This window comes from Mirounga angustirostris, unplaced genomic scaffold (genome assembly GCF_029215605.1).
Source record: "Mirounga angustirostris isolate CCGP_5_RB_7025 unplaced genomic scaffold, mMirAng1.0.hap1 SCAF_17, whole genome shotgun sequence".
Classification (NCBI taxonomy): domain Eukaryota; kingdom Metazoa; phylum Chordata; class Mammalia; order Carnivora; family Phocidae; genus Mirounga; species Mirounga angustirostris.
In genome coordinates, this window is record NW_026991725.1 from 3,803,330 (window position 1) to 3,822,740 (window position 19,411).

Sequence of the window (19,411 nt, forward strand, 5' to 3'; positions counted from 1 at the left end):
CCGGTGGTTCAGTTGCCTAAGCATCTGACAATTTTGGCTCAGGTCATGATCTTGGTGTCCTGGGATCAAGCCCTGTGTCAGGCTCCATGCTCAGCAGGGAGTCTGCTTTAGGATTCTTTCCCTCTCCCTCTGCCCCTCCCCCAGCTCACGTGCACTCTCTCTCTCTTTCTCTAAAATAAAATAAAATAAATAAATCTTAAAAAAAAAAAGAATCCGGGCACCTGGGTGGCTCAGATGGTTAAGCATCTGCCTTCGGCTCAGGTCATGATCCCAGGGTCCTGGGATCGAGTCCCACATCAGGCTCCCTGCTCCTTGGGAGCCTGCTTCTCTCTCTCTCTCTCTCTGTCTGTCTCTCATGAATAAATAAATAAAATCTTAAAAAAAAAAAAAAAGAATCCAACAGTCCTCAGAGCCATTGTGTACTGCCTGAAGCTCTCACCAAAGATGAGACCATATGTCATGGACCATAGCTTCCTGAGCCAATGAGATACCATGCCACCCCCCACCCATCCCCATCCACAGGCACTACATGCCCTCACACTTAGCATCCTGCAGCACTAGACTAAGGGTCACAGCATGTTCCAGCATGCCCCCAAATACAGGTGAAGGTCTTTCCCTACCTAAATCATTCCATAAAGTCTGGAAGAGGTGACTCTTCTTCAAACACACAAACACCTACAAAAGTGACAGGGATCACAAAGAATCAAGGAAACATGACACCACTAAAGGAACACAGTAAACTTCCTGTAATGGACCCCAAAGAAGTAGAGATTCATAAATTACCCAACAAAGAATTCAAAATAATTGTTTTAAAGATGGTCAGAATGCTACAAGAGAACAGAGATAAACGGTTTGATGAAATAAGGAAAATAATAAAAGAATGAAATGATAAGTTCCACAGAGAGAAAAACAGAACACCAGAAACAGAAAAAGGAACACCAGAAATTTTAGAGCTGGAGAATACAAGAACTGAAATGAATTCAATGAAGAGTTTCAATAGCAGACTAGACCAAGCAGAAGAAAGAATCGGTGAATCTGAACACAGATTTATTATTATTATTATTATTATTGAAGTATAGTTGATATACAATGTTACATTAGTTTCAGGTGTACAACATAGTGATTTGACAAATCTATACACTATGCTATGCTCACCACAGGTGTAGCTATCAACTGTCACCATGCAATGCTATTATAATACCATTCACTATATTCCCTGTGCTGTACTTTTTATCCCTGTGATTTATTCATTCCATAGCTGGAAGCCTGTGTCTCCCATTACCTTCACCCATTTTGCTTATCCCTCAATTCTCTCTCCTGTGACAACCGTCTCTTTGTTCTCTGTATTTATGAATTTGTTTTTGCTTTTTGTTTATTTATCTTATTTTTATAGATTCTACATATAAGTAAAATCATGTGGTATCTGTCTTTCTCTGACTTATCTCATTTAGCATACCCTCTGGGTCCATCCATGTTGTCACAAATGACAAGATCTCATTCTTTTTTTATGGCTGAGTAATAATCCTGTGTGTGTGTGTGTGTGAGAGAGAGAGAGAGAGAGCAAAAGAGAGAGAGAGAGACATCTTTACCCATTCATCTATCGATGGACACTGGGTTGTTTTCACATCTTGGTTATTGTAAATAATGCTGCAATAAACATGGGAGTGCATATATCTTTTCAAATTAGCATTTTCATTTTTTTGGAGGGTAAATACTAAGTAGGAACACAGATCATTTGAAATGATCCAGTCAGAGAAAAGCAAAGGGAAAAAAATGAAGGAGAATGAAGAAAGCCTATGGGATTGATAGGACACCATTAAGAGAAATTATGTATTATGAGAGTCTAAGAGGAGAGAGAAAGGGGTAGAAAGCTTATTTTAAAAAATATATCTGAGAACTTCCCAAATCTGGGGAGATATTTGCACATCCAAGTTCATGAAGTTCATAGGTCTGCAAACAAATTCAACCCAAAGACATCTTCCCAGGACACATTGTAATAAAACTGTCAAAACCCAAAGACAATGATAAATCTTGAAAGCAGCAATAGAAAAGAAGTATGTCACTTACAAGGGAATCCCATAAGACTATCAGTGAATTTCTTATCAGAAACCTCACAGGCCAGGAGAAAGTGGGGTGATATATTTAAAGTAATCAATATTCCTTTTTTTTTTTTAAGATTTTATTTATTTATTTGAGAGAGAGAGAATGAGAGACAGAGAGCATGAGAGGGGGGAGGGTCAGAGGGAGAAGCAGACTCCCCGCCGAGCGGGGAGCCCGATGCGGGACTCGATGCGGGACTCGATCCCGGGACTCCAGGATCATGACCTGAGCCGAAGGCAGTCGCTCAACCAACTAAGCCACCCAGGCGCCCCGTAAAGTAATCAATATTCTACCTGGTAAAATTCTCCTCAGAAATGAAGGAGAGACAAAGTCTTTCCCAGACAAACAAAACCTGCCTTACAAGAAATGTGAAAGGAGTTCTTCAAGCTGGCACAAAGGGACACCAATTAGTAACATGAAAACATATGAAAATATAAAACATACTGATAAATATAACTATATAGTCAAATTCAGAACACTTCAACACTGTAATATGGTAGTGTATTAATCAGTTAATTCTAGTATAAAGGTTAAAGGACGTAAGTATTAAAAATAACTATAGCTACAAAATTTGCTAATGGATATACAATATAAAAAGATGTAAATTGTGGCATCAAAAACAAAAAGGGAGGGTAAAAAGGTAGAGTTTTTGTATGTAGTTGAAATTAAATTGTTATCAACTTAAAATAATTATTATAATCAATGTTTCATGGTACACAAAGCAAAAACCTACAGTAGATGCACAAAAGATAAAAAGAATGGCATCAAAGCATACCCCTATGGAAAATCATCAATTCACAAAGGAAGGCAGTAAGAGAGGAAGAAAGCACAAAGGAATTATGAAACAGCCAGAAAACCATTAACAAGATGATATTACTAAGTTCTTCCCTATTGATAATTACTCCAAATGTATATGAATTAAATTCTCTGTCAAAATGCAGATAGTGGCTGGATGGGTGAAAAAACAAGACGCAACTATATGCTGCCTAAACAAGAGACTCACATCAGCTTTAAGGAGACACATGGGCTCAAAGTGAAGGGAAAGAAAAAGAGTACATGCAAGTGAAACCAAATTAGAGCAGAGGTAGCTATACTTACATCAGACTTTGAAATAGACTTTAAACCAAAAGCTGCAACAAGAGACAAAGAAAGTCATTATACAATGATAAAGGGGTCAACTTATCAAGAATTATGGGGTTGTAGAATTATAGGATTAATTGAATTCACATCCCAGCCAAGTTACTCTTGTGAAAATTCGGGCACTGATTGGGAAGAAGGACCTCATTCCAAATTTCCAACATTTAGTGGGACTAGGAGACTAATAATCTCAAACTTCTGATTCTCTCTTGCCAATGGAGGCAATTTGTCCTCCTGTATTTGTGGAGACTAGCCTTCACTAAATTGAAAACCTTGCAATAATCTCATCTGGGGGAATTGTCTTACTAGATGCCCATTTTCCTCAAGACTCATCACAACCACCTCTTACTTCTAGGAGACTCATAACTAAAATCAGATGTTAAAATGCTCCAGCAGGGCAAATACAAAGTCTGACCAGGAAAAAATAGTTTTTACAGCAAAGGATTTTCACGATTTGCATATATAGTGGCATAAACCCAGGGAATATTTGTAAGAGTATATTATCAGGGAGTTAAAGAAAGGAACACAGAATATAATGCTGAGTTGTTAGAATTTGTTAATATGGGTTAATACTGAACACTTATCAGAAATTAAGGACTTAAGGTTATAGCACCTACAGCTGAAGTGACAATGCCAATCATTTATTTGGTAAATTCACTGAAACTTGGACTCTACAGTGGCATGTGTTTAAGTTGAGATACTAGAACTTCCTTGGCATAATGTAAGGAGAAATCCAAAGGCTTAGGGAGATAGGAATGTTGGAGCAGATTTATCACATACTGACCTGCACATCCACTCCCCGCCCCCCTCCAAGTACATCCTCTGAAAGGATTCTGGTGAGATCCCTTTACTGAAGCATTGAAAAGTATATTAGTGATGGGAATACTTACATCCTTGAAAAGCTCTATAGTGGGGGCGCCTGGGTGGCTCAGATGGTTAAGCGTCTGCCTTCGGCTCAGGTCATGATCCCAGGGTCCTGGGATCGAGCCCCGCATCGGGCTCCTGGCTCAGCGGGGAGCCTGCTTCTCCCTCTCCCTGTGCCTCTCTCCCTGCTCATGCTCTCTCTCTCTATGTATCTCTGTGTCTCAAATGAATAAATAAAATCTTTAAAAAAAAAAAAAAGAAAAGCTCTATAGTGGCTTTCTTCTGTAGGTTAGGCAGGTGGGATGACCCATTTCAGAGTAGCAGAGGCCAAATTTTAGTGTTTAACCACCAAAGACAAAGTAGGCACATTTATCATAAAGGACAAAGTAGAAATACAGTGGTAATCACATGCTTTTTGGCTCTCAGCAATCTTTGCGGCCAAGTGATTATGGTGGTCCTAGGAATAAAATAGATGGCCAGCCGACTGAAATGGTTAGCTATATATAATATAAAAAATCCATACATGGTGGCCAAAAATATGACTCTAGTCACCACGGTGGAGAGTTCTGACCTCTCACCAGTTTCTAGGCCTAAGCCCCGTAACTGAAGGCAAGTTTGGATCTCCTTAAAGGAGGACACCGCAGCACTGCCTTAAGTATATACTGAAAATCTTCTTCCAAGTCTTCCCAACACGACCTGTGGCCATCTCCTAAAATGACTATGTGCCAGGGAAAAAGAAATATTCAGGTTTCTCAGGGATTTCTAAACACTGGCACTACATCAATGTTAATTCCTGGGAACCATAAGTGCCACTTCAGTCCACCAGTTTAAGTGTGGGCTTGTGGTAGACAGGTGAGAAATTGAGTCTTCTTCGTTCTTTTTTTAATGGAACAGCTTGGGATCCTTTGTTTACAGTTCTCAGAAGCCTTGTTTAGGGGCTTATGAGTGTAGAGGTTGCTGCTAGGCTCCAGGTCTAGGGCTAGAAATCTCCAGTCTTCCATAGTCAAGGGGACCTGTTAAGTGGAGGTTAGTGCCTTATACTCCATAGCCACTGTGTTGTAGCTGACTTTAGGCTAAGGGGGGGGCTGTGGAGTCAGGAATGGGTGGGGAGGAATGTGTGGAGGTATAAGAATCTGGCTGTGGTGTTCCTACAGTTGGTACATAAACAACTGGAATTGTCTGTATCTTATGAAGGTATTGTATGCTAGAAAAAAAAAAGCTGTTGACAACAGCACCACAAAGAGGGTAAGGAGGATGGTCTGGTGAGAACCCAGGAACTTTTGGAGGACACCTGAATCTTCACACTGCTCTTTCCCCATGCTAAAACCTGCATGGACATGGAAGACTTTGCTTGCTGGGATGTCTAGCAAAGTATTACCGAACTGCGCACAGCACAGAATGAGGGTCTCATGAAGTATTGTTGTAATGGCCAAGGCCTGACTTGGGGCTCAGGATCCTTTAAGATTAGCACCATTTCTGCCAGTGGTGATGAAAAGCCTGAACACAGTTGAACTGGGATATTGGTGAGGTAGGTCTTGAGGTCATAAATGAGTGTTAATCTTGATGATGCCTTGACCACAGTCTGGTTTCCCTCAGGGAAAGAAATCTGAAGAGGATTTTTGCTTTTACAAAAAAAAGGCAAAAAAGTAAAAATAGCATTCGGCATTTGTTTCTCAGCAAGCCACTGTAGAGATAGTATACACCCTAAGCTCCTTCCCCAGGAACCACACTCAGTAGCTCAGCATTCAGCAACTGTAGCTTTGAACTGTGTCTGAGCATCTGTGCTTTATCTCGATGTATTTTGTGCATCCATTAGCAAGATGTGTCCTAAGAAATCAGAAAAGCCTAAGAGATTTGATTTTTTGGGTCTAGGAATACTCAAAAGAATTTTCCATATAAATTAATGGTAATTGTTTCTTTGCTTTATGTCATTCTGCCTTACAGACGGTCTCACAAGAATGTTGTACTTTCAGATAGTGGGGGAAAGTGGGGGAAACCTGTACTTTCTTCACTTGGCTTCCAGGATAACAATATCTGAGTTTTTCTCCCACTTCCCTATTGTTTTTTATGTTTCTCTTGTTGGTTATTCTTCTTTTCTCAGAGTTCTTAATTATTGTAGTGCTCCCAGAGCTTAGTCCTTGCACCTTCCCTTTATTTTTTAAAAGTTTTTATTTTAATTCCAGTTAGTTAGCATTCAGTGTGATATTGGTTTCCAGTGTACAATACAGTGATTCAACAATTCCATACATCACCCTGTGCATCACAAGTGCACTCTTTAATCCCCATCACCTATTTAACTCATTCCCCACTCTCCCACCCCCTGAGAAATTGAGTCTTCATACTAATCACAGTAGATTAAGTAAATCTATAGAACCACTCTATAGTGATTTGATCAGTTCCTGGATGTATAATTAGAATAGATACATGGTAACTGGGGGCGGAGCAAGATGGCAGAGGAGTAGGAGACCTGGATTTCGTCTCCTCTCAGGAATTCAGCTGGATAGGGATCAAACCATTCTGAACACCTACAAACTCAACAGGAGATCGAAGAAAAGAATAGCAACAACTCTCTCATCAGAAAAGCGACCACTTTCTGGAAGGTAGGACGTGCGGAGAAGTGAATCCGAGGCGATATTTGGGAGGATAGACGGCGGGGGAGGGGCCTCTGTCAGCCGCTTCTGGCAAGTGATAGAACCACGGAGCACAAAATCGGAACTTTTAAAAGTCTGCTCTGCTGAGGGACATCACTCTGGTGGCTAAGCGGGGGGTGGAACCCTCCGGGACAGTGGGGTCTCAGGACCCTCGGAGTCAAAGAAAGACCGGGGGTGCCTGAGTGTGGCAGAGCTCCCAGGTATCGGAGCCGGGAAGCCGGCTACAGAGGCGGAGCCCAGGCGCGGGCTCTCAGCTCGGGGTTGCCATAAACCGTGATCCGCGGCACAGTCGGGCCCCTGCTCCTCCAGCAGGGACCCAACAAGCGGCAGATCCGGAGAGACTCACCTTCTTCCCCAGGGAGGAGCCGCGCGGGAGCGCACCGCAGGGATCTGCTGGGTTTGGAGACTCCACCCGGGGTCAGGTGCCAGAGATAGAAACGTGCGGTCACAGGCCAGGCGAGCACGGAGTGCGGCCGGAGACCGGGGAGACGGGAGTGACTGACGGCTTTTCTCTGGGGGCTCACTGAGGAGCGGGGCCCTGAGTTCTCGGCTCCTCCGGGGCGGAGATTGGGAGGCCGCCATTTTCACTCTCCGCCTCCAAAGCTGTACGGAAAGCTCGCAGGGAACAAAAGCCCTGGAGAGCAAACCCGAGCAGATTACTTAGCCCGGAGCAGGCAAGGGTGGGGCAATTCTGCCTCCAGCAAAGACATTTGGAAACCACGGCAACAGGCCCCTCCCCCAGAAGATCAGCGAGAACAGCCAGCCAACACCAAGTTTACCGATCAATGAGAACGGCAGAACTCCAGCGCTAGGGGAATACCGCACATAGAATTCATGGCTTTTTTACCATGATTCTTTAGTCTTTCAAAGTTAATTTTATTTTAACTGCCTTTTTTTCTTTTTGAACTTTTCTTTTTCCCTTTTTCAACCAACATCTTATCAATCCCTTTTTTTAAAAAACATTTTTATTTTTCATTTTTAGAGTCATATTCTATCCCTTCATAGTAGTTACCCGTATTTTTGGCATATATATATATAAGTTGTTCTCTCTTTAAAATTTTGAGATAGTTTCTTCTAACAGATTAAAATATACCCTAAATCTCTAGTATATGGTTTTTTCTACTCCCCTGCCTGATCACATTCTCTCCCTTTTTTTTTCTTTTTTCTTTTTTTAAATCCTCTTCTTTCTTTTTTCAAACAACTTCTTATCAATTCCTTTTATAAAATTTTTTATAATTTCCATCTTTACAGTCATATTCCATCCCTTCATCATATCAACCCTTATTTTTGTACATATATAAGTTTTTCTTTCTTTAAAATTTTGGGAGGCACTTTCTTCTAAAAGACCAAAATACACCCCAAATCTAGTGTGTGGCACTGATCTAGATACCAGCCTGATCATATTTGATCACATTCTGGTTTTTTTGTTGTTGTTGTTGTTTGGTTTGGTTTTGTTTGTTTTTATCTTTATCTTTTTCTTTTTCTTTTTTTCTCTTTCCGTTTCTTTTTCCACTGCTTCAGGTCTTTTCTGATTTGTTTAGAGTATATTTTCTGGAGACGTGGTTACTCTGCTAGCATTTTGTTCTCTCATTAATCTATTCTCCTCTGCACAAAATGACAAGATGGAAAAAATCACCTCAACAAAAAGAACAAGAGGTAGTACCGACTGCCAGGGACCTACTCAATACAGACATTAGTACGATGTCAGATCTAGAGTTCAGAATCATCACTTTAAAGATACTAGCTGGGCTTGAAAAAAATATGGAAGTTATTAGAGAAACCCTTTCTGGAGAAGTAAAAGAACTAAAATCTAACCAAGTAGAAATCAAAAAGTCTATTAATGAGGTGCAATAAAAAATGGGGGCACTAACTGCTAGGATAAATGAGGCAGAAGAGAGAATCAGTAATATAGAAGACCAAATGATGGAAAATAAAGAAGCTGAGAAAAAGAGAGATAAACAACTACTGGATCACGAGGGCAAACTTTGAGAGATAAGCGATACCATAAGACGAAACAACATTAGAATAATTGGGATCCCAGAAGAAGAAGAAAGAGAGAGAGGGGCAGAAGGTATAATGGAGCAAATTATAGCAGAGAACTTCCCTAATTTGGGGAAGGAAACAGGCATCAAAATCCAGGAAGCACAGAGAACCCCTCTCAAAATCAATAAAAATAGGTCAACACCCGACATCTAATAGTAAAACTTACGAGTCTCATAGACAAAGAGAAAATCCTGAAAGCAGCTCGGGAGAAGAGATATGTAACCTACAATGGTAGAAACATTAGATTAGCAACAAACCTATCCACAGAGACCTGGCAGGCCAGAAAGGACTGGCAGGATATCTTCAGAGCACTAAATGAGAAAAATATGCAGCCAAGGATACTATATCCAGCTAGGCTGTCATTGAAAATTGAAGGAGAGATAAAAAGCTTCCAGGATAAACAAAAACTAAAGGAATTTGCAAACACAAAACCAGCCCTACAAGAAATCTTGAAAGGGGTCCTCTAAGCAAAGAGAGACCCTAAAAGCAACATAGACCAGAAAGGAACACAGACAATATACAGTAACAGTCACATTACAGGTAATACAATGGCACTAAATTCCTATCTTTCAATAGTTACCCTGAATGTAAATGGGCTAAATGTCCCAATCAAAAGACACAGGCTATCAGATTGGATTAAAAAACAAGACCCATCGATATGCTGTCTGCAAGAGACTCATTTTAGAACCAAAGACACCCCCAGATTGAAAGTGAGGGGGTGGAAAACCATTTACCATGCTAATGGACACCAAAAGAAAGCTGGGGTGGCAATCCTTATATCAGACAAATTAGATTTTAAACCAAAGACTGTAATAAGAGATGAGGAAGGACACTATATCCTACTTAAAGGGTCTATCCAACAAGAAGATTTAACAATTGTAAATATCTATGCCCCTAACATGGGAGCAGCCAATTATATAAGCCAATTAATAACAAAAGCAAAGAAACACATCGACAACAATACAATAATAGTGGGGGACTTTAACACCCCCCTCACTGAAATGGACAGATTGTCTAAGCAAAAGATCAACAAGGAAATAAAGACTTTAAATGACACACTGGACCAAATGGACTTCACAAACATATTCAGAACATTCCATCCCAAAGCAACGGAATACACATTCTTCTCTACTGCCCATGGAACATTCTCCAGAATAGATCACATCCTAGGTCATAAATCAGGTCTCAACCGGTACCAAAAGATTGGGATCATTCCCTGCCTATTTTCAGACCACAATGCTTTGAAACTAGAACTCAATCACAAGAGGAAAGTCAGAAAGAACTCAATTACATGGAGGCTAAAGAGCATCCTACTGAAGAATGAATGGGTCAACCAGGAAATTAAAGAAGAATTAAAAAAATACATGGAAACCAAGAAAATGAAAACACAACTATTCAAAATCTTTGGGATGCAGCAAAGGCAGTCCTAAGAGGAAAGTATATAGCAATACAAGCCTTTCTCAAGAAACAAGAAAGGTCTCAAGTACACAACCTAACCCTACACCTAAAGGAGCTGGAGAAAGAACAGCAAATAAAGCCTAAACCCAGCAGGAGAAGAGAAATAATAAAGATCAGAGCAGAAATCAATGAAATAGAAACTAAAAGAACAGTAGAACAGATCAACGAAACTAGGAGCTGGTTCTTTGAAAGAATTAACAAGATTGATAAACCCCTGGCCAGACTTATCAAAAAGAAAAGAGAAATGACCCAAATCAACAAAATCATGAATGAAAGAGAGATCATGACCAACACCAAAGAAATACAAACAATTATAAGAACATATTATGAGCAACTCTATGCCAGCAAATGAGATAACCTGGAAGAAATGGATGCATTCTAGAGATGTATCAACTACCAAAACTGAACCAGGAAGAAATAGAAAACCTGAACAGACCTATAACCACTAAGGAAATTGAAGCAGTCATCAAAAATCTCCCAAAAAACAAAAGCCCAGGGCCAGATGGCTTCCCAGGGGAATTCTACCAAACATTTCAAGAAGAATTAATACCTATTTTCTGAAACTGTTCCAAAAAATAGAAATGGAAGGAAAACTTCCAAACTCATTTTATGAGGCCAGCATTACCTTGATCCCAAAACCAGACAAAGACCCCATCAAAAAGGAGAATTACAGACCAATATCCCTGATGAACATGGATGCAAAAATTCTCACCAAAATACTAGCCAATAGGACCCAACAGTACATTAAAAGGATTATTCACCATGACCAAGTGGGATTTATCCCTGGGCTGCAAGGTTGGTTCAACATCCGCAAATCAATCAATGTGATACAATACATTAATAAAAGAAAAAACAAGAATCATTAGATCCTCTCAATAGATGCAGAAGAAGCTTTTGACAAAGTACAGCATCCTTTCTTGATCAAAACTCTTCAGAGTATAGGCATAGAGGGTACATACCTCAATATCATAAAAGCCATCTATGAAAAACCTACAGCGAATATCATTCTCAATGGGGAAAAACTGAGAGCTTTCCCCCTAGGGTCAGGAACGCGGCAGGGATGTCCACTATCACCACTGCTATTCAACATAGTATTGGAAGTCCTAGCCACAGCAATCAGACAACAAAAAGAAATAAAAGGCATCCAAATCAGCAAAGAAGAAGTAAACTCTCACTCTTTGCAGATGATATGATACTTTATGTGGAAAACCCCAAAGACTCCACCCCAAAACTGCTAGAACTCATACAGGAATTCAGTAAAGTGGCAGGATAGAAAATCAATGCACAGAAGTCAGTGGCATTCCTATACACCAACAACAAGACAGAAGAAAGAGAAATTAAGGAGTCGATCCCATTTACAATTGCACCCAAAACCATATGATACCTAGGAATAAATCTAACCAAAGAGACAAAGGATCTGTACTCAGAAAACTATAAAATACTCATGAAAGAAATTGAGGAAGACACAAAGAAATGGAAAAACGTTCCATGCTCATGGATTGGAAGAACAAATATTGTGAAGATGTCAATGCTACTTAGAGCAATCTACACATTCAATGCAATCCCCATCAAAATACCATCCACTTTTTTCAAAGAAATGGAACAAATAATCCTAAAATTCGTATGGAACCAGAAAAGACCCCGCATAGCCAGAGGAATGTTGAAAAAGAAAAGCAAAGCTGGTGGCATCACAATTCCAGACTTCCAGCTCTATTACAAAGCTGTCATCATCAAGACAGCATGGTACTGGCACAAAAACGGACACATAGACCAATGGAACAGAATAGAGAGCCCAGAAATGGACCCTCAACTCTATGGTCAACTCATCTTTGACAAAGCAGGAAAGAATGTCCAATGGAACAAAGACAGTCTCTTCAACAAATGGTGTTGGGAAAATTGGATAGCCACATGCAGAAGAATGAAACTGGACCATTTCCTTACACCACACACAAAAATAGACTCCAAATGGTTGAAAGACCTAAGTGTGAGACAGGAATCCATCAAAATCCTAAAGGAGAACACAGGCAGCAACCTTTTTGACCTCAGCCAAAGCAACTTCTTCCTAGAAACATCGCCAAAGGCAAGGGAAGCAAGGGCAAAAATGAACTATTGGGACTTCATCAAGATAAAAAGCTTTTGCAAAGCAAAGCAAACAGTCAACAAAAGCAAAAGACAACCGACAGAATGGGAGAAGATATTTGCAAATGACATATCAGATAAAGGGCTAGTATCCAAAATCTATAAAGAACTCATCAAACTCAACACCCAAAGAACAAAGAATCCAATCAAATGGGCAGAAGACATGAACAGACATTTTTCCAAAGAAGACATCCAAATGGCCAACAGACACATGAAAAAGTGCTCAATATCGCTCGGCATCAGGGAAATCCAAATCAAAACCTCAGTGAGATACCACCTCACACCAGTCAGAATGGCTAAAATTAACAAGTCAGGAAATGACAGATGTTGGCAGGGATGCGGAGAAAGGAGAACCCTCCTACACTGTTGGTGGGAATGCAAGCTGGTGCAGCCACTCTGGAAAACTGTATGGAGGTTCCTCAAAAAGTTGAAAATAGAGCTACCCTATGATCCAGCAATTGCACTACTGGGTATTTACCCCAATGATACAAAAGTAGGGATCCGAAAGGGTATGTGCACCCCAATGTTTATAGCAGCAATGTCCACAATAGCCAAACTGTGGAAAGAGCCAAGATGTCCATCGACAGATGAATGGATAAAGAAGATGTGGTATATATATACAATGGAATATTATGCAGCCATCAAAAGGAATGAGATCTTGCCATTTGCAACGACATGGATGGAACTGGAGGGTATTATGCTAAGCAAAATAAGTCAATCAGAGAAAGACATGTATCATATGATCTCACTGATAGGAGGAATTCTTAATCACAGGAAACAAACTGAGGGTTGCTGGAGTGGGGGTGGGGTGGGAGGGATGGAGTGGCTGGGTGAGAGACATTGGGGAGGGTATGTGCTATGGTGAGCGCTGTGAATTGTGTAAGACTGTTGAATCTCAGATCTGTACCTCTGAAACAAATAATGCAATATATGTTAAGAAAAGAAAAAGAAGAAGAAGAAGGTAGCAGGAGGGGAAGAATGAAGCAGGGGAAATCGGAGGGGTAGACAAACCACGAGAGACGATGGACTCTGAAAAACAAACTGAGGGTTCTAGAGGGGAGGGGGTGGGAGGATGGGTTAGCCTGGTGGTGGGTATTGAGGAGGGCACATTCTGCATGGAGTACTGGGTGTTAAGCACAAACAATGAATCATGGAACACTACATCTAAAACTAATGATGTAATGTATGGGGATTAACATAAGAATAAAAAAATAAAAATAGAATAGATACATGGCAACTGGCAGAATTTCCATATTGGCTCTCTGATCCTGAAATAAGTGGCCTTATAGTATGAAAGGCCAAGTTGTAGCCCTTGGGAGCTCCCCTCCTCCACATACATATATACCAGGAGAGTAAACAAAAATTATTGCTTTCGTGGGATGGCAGAATGGGCAATTACAGAGATTAGTAACACCAATAAAGATTTGAAAGAAGCAGGGAGTGATGAAACCTATCTCATGCCAATTTAATTTGCCTGTTTGGATGAATTTTGGAGAATGATTGTAGAGAATTATAAATTTAATCAGGTGATGTCTCCAGCTGCCTTCTATATGTAATATCTTTACTGGAGCAAATCAACACAATCCCTGCCACCTGGTATGCAGCTATTGACCTAACAAAGGCTTATTTCTCCATACAAATTGAGAAAGAACACCAGCAGTTATTGGTTTTTACTTGGCAGGCCAACAGTATAACTTCACTGTCTTGCCCCAGGGCTATGTCAGTTCTCCTGGTCTCTACCATAATGTAGTCCACAGAGATATTGAGCATCTTGACCTTCCAATCAGCACTGAGTTGGTCCAGCACACTGATGACATTAGAGTCATTGGATCTGGGGAGCAGAAAGTAGCAAGGTCTTTAACCGTCTTCATAAAATATATGCAAACTAGAGGATGAAAGATAACCTCCATTTCTGGTATCAATTTCCATATCAGTCAAGTGCTAATTACTACATTATTATGTCAGCTCTAAACTCACCCTTTTGTATTCTTCTTTGATGATGGAGCTGGGACTCTGAAAACCACATTTCTTTGCTTGCCAGCTGGTTCTGTTAAGCTCTTCTACCTGGTGGCACCAGAGGGAGACCCCAAGACTAAAGAAGGACAATAGAATTGTTCCTTCCTGTCTACCTCAAGACTGCTTGCTGTGAATTTTTGGTTCCTGTATGCTTTACCTCTGCAATGCTTCTTTATCCTGGTAGCAGCAGGTCCTTTCTATAGCAACAACTGAATCCAGTTCGTAGTTTTTCTACAGTTCTACACATTTCATTGACTCAAAGACACCAACACCAGCCAGCCAGTGTTCCTGCCTTAGAGGTCTGGGTCCTATGGAGTCCCTCCTCTAAGTTCACAGACACCAACGCCAGCTGAGCAGCATCTTCTCAGAGATCTGAGTTTCAGCTCTGTGGGGGTCACTCCTCTAAGTTTGTACATTTTTTCCTTTGCTTCTTTTTTTAAAAATTTTATTTTATTATGCTGTGTTAATCGCCATACATTACGTCACTAGTTTTTGATGTAGTGTTCCATGATTCATTGTTTGCATATAACACCCAGTGCTCCATTCAATACGTGCCCTCTTTAATACCCATCCCCCCCCCAGAACCCTCAGTTTGTTTCTCAGAGTCCATAGTCTCTAATGGTTCATCTCCCCCTCCGATTTCCCCCCCTTCATTTTTCCCTTCCTACTATCTTCTCTCTCTTTCTTTTCTTTTTTTTAACATATAATGTATTATTTGTTTCAGAGGTACAGGTCTGTGATTCATCAGTGTTACACAATTCACAGCACTCACCATAGCACATACCCTCCCCAATGTCTATCACCCAGCCACCCCATCCCTCCCACCCCCCACCACTCCAGCAACCCTCAGTTTGTTTCCTGAGGTTAAGAATTCCTCATATCAGTGAGATCATATGATACATGTCTTTCTCTGATTGACTTATTTCGCTTAGCATAATACCCTCTAGTTCCATCCATGTCATTGTAAATGGCAAGATTTCAGTTTTTTTTATGGCTTCCTTTGCTTCTTTTTTTACCCTCAGCTCTAGATGCAGTAACAGTTGCTTTCTCTATCATACCTTAGATGTCTCTTTTTAGCTTTGCAATCATCTACTTAACTTTATATCTAATCAACCGTTCTTGTTAAAGTATCTATTCAAATAACTGGTGTGATTTCTATTTCCTATCTGGACACTGACTATTAAAGTTAGTAAAAGATTATTAAATTTTATTAAAAATTACAACCAGATGAAGGTAATATATGATTCAATCATACTCCAGCTATTATATATTCCATCTGTACTAATTTATAGCTATGTCACTTTGTAATTAGTCATTTCAAATGTAAGGAATTGGATTATTAAAAACAGAAACTATGATTTCCTCCCCCCCCCCATTTTAACAAGTTTAGCTATATAAACCATAGTCTTTTAAGTGATACACTTCATTTAGTGTGTAATAAATGAGTTACAGATGTACTGCAAGATAGTTATCTATTCAGCTCTAAGTGGCCTGAAATGACTGGGGTGGTTGGTGCCTCTACATAATTCACCCCTGGCCAGAGCAATTTGTTCTAAGGATTCTCGGAGAGTAGCCCAAAGTAGTCAGAGCCTGATGATCCACCCTAGTGTCCCCCATGGTCCCCAAGGAGGTAAGCACAATGAAGAACTTGCTTTATTAAAGCAAGTATTCTTTAATAAAGAAGCAAAGCCAAGGAATATTCTACTACCAGGGCATCATTTTCCAAAGCCAGTTGCAGTGAGTATTGCTGCTTGTCATAAACATTGAGCCTTAGAGCTCCCTGCATGTTCCAGGTAATCAAGGGGCAGGACTCACAGCCCAAGGTATGGCCAGGAAAGGCAGGGAGACCTGCCAGATACTCCTTATGGACTCAGCTCCCAATCTCTCTCTTCATATATATTGAATTCTTCCCTTTGTTTATGTCTGATGTGTCCTTTTAGTTACATCCAAGTTAGCTGCAGAATTTTCATTGTAGTAACATAGTCATACTCTACAAATTAGAGCTTCATCATTATTTTGTAATATATACTTGATATGAAAATATATTTGGATATTCTAAATCCAGTCATGTAATCATAAGATATTGCCACATTACATTTGCCAGTGTGAAAAAGTAAGAGCTATTAGAGTCAAATATAATTTATACTTGTAAGTTTTTAATTGTTGTGAAAATTGTTTTAAATTTATCACCTAGTTGCATGAATTATATTCTCATCAATAATGACTACCAAGTGATCATTGTTAAATTGTCTTGTTCAGGAATTACATGCGGTCATTTCAATCACAAAACTCTACATTTCTTATAAGACTGGTTTAGTGGTGATGAACTCCTTTAACTTTTGTTTATCTGGGAAGCTCTTGACCTCTTCTTAAATTCTGAATGATGACCTGAAATGTTAAAGGGGATTCCTTTTTTTTGTTTGTTCTGTTCTTTGTTTAAAGGGAATTATTTTTTTTTAAGAGAGCGAGAGTGTGAGGGGAGGCTCAGGAAGAGCAGAGAGAGAGGAAGAGAGAGAATCCCAACCAGGCTCCATACCTAGCGAGGAACCCAACATGGGGTTTGGTCTCATAACCTGGAGACCATGACCTGAGCCAAAACCATGAGTCAGACACTTAACCAACCGAGCCACCCAGGAGCCCCTAAAGGGAATTCTTTAAATGGAAAGAAAAGAACATAACTGGAATAAAACCATGAAAAAATTTCACTGGTAAAAGCAAACATACAGTAAAGTAGTAGATTAATCATTTACAAAGCCAGTAAGGAAGTTAAAACACAAGAACAGTCAAATCAATTATATCTATAAAAATTAGTCAAGGGATACACAAAATAAAAATGTAAAATATAGGGCGCCTGCGTGGCTCAGTTGGTTAAGCAACTGCCTTCGGCTCAGGTCATGATCCTGGAGTCCCGGGATCGAGTCCCGCATCGGGCTCCCTGCTCGGCAGGGAGTCTGTTTCTCTCTCTGACCCTCCTCCCTCTCATGCTCTCTGTCTCTTATTCTCTCTGTCTCAAAAAAAAAAAAAAAAAAAAAAAAATCTTAAAAAAAAATGTAAAATATAATATCACATACATAAAACATGGAGAGGGAGTAAAAATTTAGTGCCTTTAGAATGTGTTCTTCAGCACACATGTGAACTTAAGTGACCATCAACTTAATACAGACTGCCTCTACACATATGTTATATATGAACCTCACAGTAACCACAAATAAAAAACTTAAAATAGATACACAAAAAAATAAAAAGAAATAAATCTGAGAAAGCCATCAAGCCAGAAGGGAAGAGAGCAAGAGAAAAAGAAAGGAACAAAGAAGAACTAAAAAACAACCACAAAACAACAAATTGCAATAAGCACATACCTATCAATAATTACTTTAAATGTAAATGCCCCAATCAAAAGACATCAGGTGACTTAATGGATAAAAAACCAAAATGCATCCATATGCTGTCTGTGAGGCTCAATTCAGACTTAAAGACACATACAGCCTGAAAGTGAAGGGATAATGATAATTGATGTGTCATGCAAATGGAAGTGAAAAAAAAAAAAGCCAGGGTAGCACTACTTGTATCAGACAAAATAGACTTTAAAAAATGAAGACTGTAACCAGAGAAAAAGAGGGCATTACATAATGATAAAGGGATCAATCCAGCAAGATCAAGATTGTAAACATCTATGCACCCAACATAAGAGCACCTAAATACATAAAGCAAATATTAATAGATATAAAGGGAGAAATGGTGGCAAGTCCATCTATGGGGAGAAATTCAATGATGAGAATTTCATCCTGAAGCACACAGGTCCTGGCATCTTGTTCATGGCAAATGCTGGGCCCAATACAAATGGTGCCCAGTTTTTCATCTGCACAGCTAAGATTGAGAGATTGGATGGCAAGCATGTGGTCTTTGGCAAGGTGAAAGAGGGCATGAATATCTTGGGAGCAATGGAGCACTTTGGGTCCAGGAATGGCAAGACCAGCAAGAAGATCACTATTGCTGACTGTGGACAAATCTAATAAATTTGACTTGTGTTTTATCTTAACTACCAAACCATTCCTTCTGTAGCTAAGAAAAGTACCCCTTCACCCCCATCTGCTTGAAATATCCTATAATCTTTGTGCTCTCACTGCAGTTCTATGGGTTCCATATTTTCCTTACTCCCCTCAAAGTCTAGCTGGATTGCAGAGTTAAGTTTATGATTATGAAATAAAAACTAAACAACAACAATAACAACAAAAACATGGAAACAAATGAAAACGGAAGCAAAATGGTCCAAAGTCTTTGGGATGTAGCAGAAGCAGTTCTAAGAGGGTAGTTTATAGTGATACTGATCCACCTCAAGACACAAGAAAAATCTCAAAACAATGATGTAAACTTACACCTAAAGGAACTAGAAAAAGAAGGACAAACAAAGCCCAAAGTTAGTAGAAGAAAGGAAATTATAAAGACTAGAGTGGAAATAAATGAAATAGAAACTTAAAAAATCAATAGAAAGATCAATGAAAACAATGGCTGGTTCTTTGAAGAGATAAACAGAATTGATAAACTTATCCAGACTCATCAAGAAAAAAAGGGAGGACTCAAATAAATAAGATCAGAAATGAAAGAGGAGAAATAACAACTGACACCACAGAGATACAAAGGATTAAAAAGAAAACTATGAAAAATTATATGTCAACAAATTGGACAACCTAGAAGAAATGGATAAATACCTCAAGACATACAATCTTCCAAATGGAATGAGGAAGAAATAGAAAATTTGAAGACTGATTACTAGTAATGAAATTGAGTAGGTCCTGAAAAAACTCCCAACAAGTGCAGGACTGGATAGCTTCACTGCTAAATTCTACCAAACATTTAAAGAAGAGTTAATACCTATTCTACTCAAACTATTCCAAAAATAGAAGAGGAAGGAATACTTCCAAATTCATTCTATGAGGCCAGAATTACCCTGATATCAAAACCATATAAAGACACTACAAAAAAAGAAAACTACAGGCCAATAT